Source organism: Canis lupus, chromosome 22, assembly GCF_048164855.1.
Source record: "Canis lupus baileyi chromosome 22, mCanLup2.hap1, whole genome shotgun sequence".
NCBI lineage: Eukaryota > Metazoa > Chordata > Mammalia > Carnivora > Canidae > Canis > Canis lupus.
This window is the reverse complement of record NC_132859.1, coordinates 5607494-5613491: the sequence shown is the minus strand read 5'-3', so window position 1 is coordinate 5613491 and position 5998 is coordinate 5607494. Positions and strand designations below refer to the sequence as shown.

General features: G+C 39.5%; 1 non-coding gene across 1 annotated transcript; it reads right to left on the bottom strand.

Moving 5' to 3' along the window:
* Positions 1-2716: 2716 nt before the first annotated feature.
* Positions 2717-2823, bottom strand: LOC140614548 (U6 spliceosomal RNA). The gene has a single exon (XR_012015386.1). It is a non-coding gene; the product is annotated as a U6 spliceosomal RNA (small nuclear RNA).
* Between the last annotated feature and the right edge of the window lie 3175 nt (positions 2824-5998).

The following is a 5998-nucleotide window of genomic DNA, read 5'->3' as shown; positions in this document are numbered from 1 at the left end:
ACACAGGAGTGACTGTATTTTCCTTTCTTTTGATTTTGCTGGCCCGAAATTCTACAAAACAACTTTTATTCCCTGCAGCTTGAGAAAATTTAATGCAGGGCAGCCCGGGTGGCTCAGCAGTTTAGCGCTGCCTTCAGACCAGGGTGTGATCCTGGGGTCTGGGATCGAGTCCCACATCGGGCTCCCTGCATGGAGCCTGCCTGTGTCTCTGCCTCTCTCTCTCTCTCTCTCTGTCTCTCATGAATAAATGAATAAAATCTTTAAAAAAAAGATAGGGATCCCTGGGTGGCGCAGCGGTTTAGCGCCTGCCTTTGGCCCAGGACGTGATCCTGGAGACCCGGGATCGAATCCCACGTCGGGCTCCCGGTGCATGGAGCCTGCTTCTCCCTCTGGCTGTGTCTCTGCCTCTCTCTCTCTCTGTGACTATCATAAATAAAAATTAAAAAAAAAATAAAAAAAAGACAGAAAATTTAATGATAGATTATTTGTATTATTTTCTCTTCATTCCTAAACACCAAAAACAAAACAACAACAAAAAACCTCAAAAACCAACAACCTAAGAACTCTGAAGATTAGCAACAGCAAATAAATGGAGGATGAAAGGCCAAGCCCGAAAAATGACCCTTACAGGGTAAGTTTCTGGGTTGTTTTTCCCTCTTTTATTTTTGTGCCACGATCAAGGGCAGTTTCAGCGTGAAAAGGTGCAGAGTGGTTGGTACAGGGAGCAAATTTCAGAGAGAAACTCTGTCTTTCTAGTCCGAGGAACAGGAAAAGGAGCCTTTGCTCCCAGGGCAGCCCCAATTGTGGATAACTGCAGCGGCGCACGTGGCTAAAACTCCAAGAGCAAAGCAAAACACAAAACACAGAACCACACACAATCGTATTCAAGCCAGACGACTAGGAAAACAGGATTTCCCTGGACATCTGAGCTATGTGGCAGGTGCCACCTGCAGGGAAGGGGGAGGGGAGGCTCCACTTCTGCACTTGAGCTGACACAGGTCTGCGTGTCCGTGAGACAGACCACGAGCGACAAGGCAAAGGATTGGAATTCTACCCCTGGGTGTTCAGATGGAATTTCAAGTTTCTTTCTTTCTTCTTTTTTCATTAAAGATCTTCTATTTATTTATTTGACAGAGGGGATCTGCAGAGAGGAAGGGCACGGGCAGGAGCAGACTCCCCACTGAGCAGGGAGCCTGTTGGGTGGTTGGGTGGAGGGGCTGATCCCTGGACCCCAGGATCATGACACAAGCTGAAGGCAGACGCTTAACCAACTGAGCCACCCGGGCTCCTGAAGCTTGACATTGCCCCCTAAGTAGGTAAACTGCTTTGTGACACCACCGCCACTAGAATTCAGGACCCTCTAGGGACTGTTAGAGGACTCGGGGTCTCCTGTCTCCTAACATGATATTCACAATGTCCAGGATACGATCCAAAAATACTCGACATACAAAGAACCAGGACAACAGGAAAAATCCTCGAGGGAAAATCATCAGCAGATCGACACATGGAAACTCAGAGAGGAACCCCACGTTGGACTCATAAGCAATTACCACCACCCTTCCTTCTTCCCTCCCTCCCTTTCTTCCTTCTTTCCTTCCTCCTGCTTCATCGTGTTCTTCATTTCTTATCTTCTCGAGGCAGACAACACTTAGATGTTGGGTCCTAGACTTTTTTTTCTTTTGTAATAGAAACATACCAAGGTAACTGTTGGGTTGTTCTTTTTCTTTTCTTTTTTTTTTCTTTTTCCATTTTCTTTTTCTGTGTCAGCTGAATACCACAGATTGGAATTTGCTGTTTTTGAGGCCACTAAGGACCATGGCAACAAGGCCCACGTGAAAAGCATGATGCACCAGGGCACTTTCTGTTGGATGCTATTGTTACACTGCTGCTCCTAGGAGGCTGAACCAGAATGCGGCCCCCTAGACCAAGCAGCCTTAACACAGAGGGCTCCAGGTCCAAGGCCACCAATAGCGCCTGGAATTGCCTGCCAATATTTACCAATCGGGACAAAGCACTTTTCGCCCCCCTTTTCCCTCCTTAGCATAGAGGACTAGAGTGGGAACCTGAGTGGGAGATTTCTGTGTTCACAGTCTCCCCTTTGTAACCACTCTGTTGGTGCTGGTCTGCCTCCAGCTGGGGCCCCAGGAAGCCTTGGCACTGCTTTCATGGTTGTGGGGCCCGAGGACCCAACTGCGGTAACGTTTCATGTATCATGTTGTTCAAATGGATTTCTAACTTTTGTGACTTCTTGCTTGACTCCTAGCTTGTGCAGAAGTGAGTTGTTTAATTGACTTATCTTTGGGGCTTTTCTAGGTGTCGTATTGTATTGATTTGTAACTATTCTCTCTCATTTTAAAGAGATGTTATGTATATTTGAAAGAGAGAGAGAGTGAGAGAGGGAGGGAACATGAGCAGGGGCAGGGGCAGGGGGCCAGGGCTGCAGAGGGAGAAGCAGGCTCCTCGTTGAGCAGGGAGCCCAAGAAGGAGTTTGAGCCCAGGACCCCAGAATCAGGACCTGAGCCACCCAGCGGCCCTCATTTGTAACTCTTCTCTTACAGTCAAGAGAACAACTCCTTTAGCCTGAAGAACTTCCTTTAGCACTTTTTTTTTTTTTTTTTTTTTTTTAGACTTGATCCCCTGGAGCCGAATATCCTCATGGTAAGTTTACCTGAAAATATCTGTATATTCTTTATTTTTTATTTTATTTTATTTTATTTTTAATATGGAAGGCTTCACGGATTTGCATGTCATCCCTGTGCAAGGGCCATGCTAATCTTCTCTGTATTGTTCCAATTTTAGAATGTGTGCTGCCGAAGCGAGCACTATCCTTTATTATTTAAGGATAATTTTTCTGGAAAAAGATCCGTCAGCACTTTGAATATAGTTCTGGACTCCTTTTATTATGATAAAAAAGTTAACTACTAATTATATCATTGTTCTTGTATGTGTTCTGTGTTACTTTTCTCTAAGTACTTTTTAAGATTTTTTTTCTTTATTTTTTTAGTTTTCAGCAGTTTGACTCCAATGTGGTTTTCTTTATATTTATCCTTTGTGTGTAGGTGTCATATTTGTTCTGATTTGTTGAGATTCTTGGATCTGAAACTTAAGATTGTCTACCAGTTTGTGAAGGGTTGAGCCATCATTTCTTTAGATATTTGTCTATATCTGTCTCTCCTCTCCTTCTGGAAATTTAATTGCATGTGTGTTAAGCTGCTTGGTATTATCCCAGAAGAGTATTTTCCTATTTACTTATTTTCTATTTATTTTTCTTCAGTAATTTGTCTCATTCTGCTTTTGTGGGTGAGCAATTTCTTGTGATCTTCTCATAAATTTCACCAGTCATTTCTTTTATCATTTTCAATCTGATGCTGATCCCATCTAGTGGATTTTTCATTTCAATGTTTATATTCCAGAATTTCCATTTTTATGTATTTTCATTTGTATTCACTCTTTTAGACCATTTGTTCTTTAACTCTTTAAAAATATTTTTAATTTTTTGAACACATAATAGCTACTCTAATGTATCTGTGTGACAGAGCCATCATCTGGTCAACTGAAGGTCCCGCTCGACTTGTGTTGTTTATTTTTTTGAGATTATAGCATATACTTTACTCTTTCTTTACATATATAATAATATTTGGAGAAAACTGAACATTGTAGATAATACGTTGTAGCAACTCTGGATTCTGTTGTGTTCTTCTGGGGATGTTTTGTAATAGCAGTCTAATTAGCTTTCTTGGATTCTAACTGTAACTTCACTCTTTCTAATGGAATGCAGCAGCTGAAAACCCTGCTTATGCCTCACAGCAACCAGCTGCTGCTTTCTTTCTTTCTTTCTTTTCTTTTTTTTTTTTTTCTAGCCTAGTTCCTGAATTTCTTCACTATGAGTCTGCCAGCATCAGATTCTCTTTTTTGATGTTTCAAATCAGTAAGGCTGATTGGCATGTTAGTCAGAGAAGGCACTTGGTTAAAAAAAAAGCAGCAAAATCACAAATTTCACCTGATAAATCGTTTTTTCAACACTATATTCTATTGGCCTTTCCCTGCTTTATTTGCCGGTCACCCAGGGCTCTGCTTTACACATTTATAGTTTAGTGGTCAGCCAGGGATTTCTGCAAATGCAAATGTTGAGTCTTGGTACTTCTGCACTTCTCAGATTTGCCTTTTAAATTCTCAACTGTTACTTTAATACTGATCACTTTCCTCTCCATTCCTGAGCTGGTTAGGCTGGCGGTTTCCCTTCTCTACAGATGGTTTTTGGAGCATGCTCCAACATTTCTTAATCTTCATAATGACAAGTGTTTGAGAACACAATTGCCCTTGGCTTATGTTTGAGCTTATGTCTAAGCTATATAACTTTTATCCATGGTGTGATTTATATGACATCACTTTGCCACCATTATCAGAAACTTGTTCATACCCATCACAGATCATTGGTCTGCACTTCCTTTGTGGGCAGGTTTCCATAGCTCCCTTTGCCTTTCTCTACCATGATGGTATTGAGGCTGGAAGTCTAATCATTTTTAAAGAATTCTACTATCAAATAAATCTTGAAAATACCATCTCACAAGAAGTTAGTAGACATAGTTTCACTTAACTTGGGCAAGCAGCTTGACTGTCTTATGTCATTGCTTTCTCTTCTGTAACTTAAGGAGTTGGATGAGATACACAGTACTCCTGCCAGTGAAATTCTATTTTTTTCCTCCTATGGTCAAGAAGGAAACATGACTGCTACTAATTTATAGACATAGTGATTGTTTAAGCCTTTATCCTTCTGTTTACATTTTCTCAGAAAATAAGTCACTTGTCAACCGAAATGTTCTCTGGAGTTAAATGAAACATTTTATCTATTGTCTCAGTGGCTTTCTAAATCCTGTTTCAACTTCAATACCCAAAAATAGTCAACAGGCACATTATTCTAAAGGTGACTTTTGCAATATTTTCTAATTTCCCAACCAGAGTATTTGAAATTTATTCCCTCCATTTGCTGTCAATTTTCTCTCTTTCTGAGTATACCTGCTACCACTCAACTCTAATTTCCAATTCCTCCTGGGGGCAGGGGGTGTTTCATATTCAGTTGCATTGTTGTCTTGGCCCAGAATGTTTTTACTCTCTGTGCAATTCAAAAGATGGATGCTGAGCTATATTTTCTCTTCTGAATGACAAAGTCAACAAAATAAGAAACATGTCAAGAAAATGTCAGATGTTAGCAAGAGACTGAAAATAACAAGGTGGGCAAAATATAGGAAGAATTCTGTTACAAATGGGTTCCTACAAATAATAATTTTTGTTATCTCTCTTTTTATGTCGCGAATGTAGATATAGTAATATTTATCTTATTAAGCCTAGTGTGCTTATTATTTTCATTAACTTTTCATTTAATTATCTATTTATCAAATACTTTTAAATTATTACCTCATGCCATAAAGCAGAGAGCAAAACAGTTTCCCTGCTCATTGTTGCCACCCAAAGTCATACCATGATGAAAAGCCCTACTTAGAGTTGACAGTGATCATTAGATTCAGAGTCTTGGTAAGCTACAGCACAAGAGGGCAGAGCTAAGTAATTTAGGTGTCAACATCTTTTGAAGGTGGCAGTACAGGAGATAAGACAGGAAAGCAAAGATCAAAGAATGTCAAATAACTTTTTTTTTTAAATTTTTCCCACTGAATTAGCCAAATTATTTTTAATTGAATCTGTTACAAACCTATTACATTTCAAAAGAAATACATTCTCACTGTGACAATTCAAACAAGAATTAATCTAAAATCACCTTGCATCCTTATATTGAAAAATCAATTGCTTTCATGTTGTTACCAGGAAGTCAACACCATAATGCATTCTTTTTATTTATGAAATATACAACTAGAACATATTAATCTGATTAATATAAAATTGTTTCACTAAATCTCTTAAAACTTGCTCACTGACTTTGTTATAGAAAATGAGATTACTATGTATGAATTTTATAAATACACAATTACATTATGTGGATCTG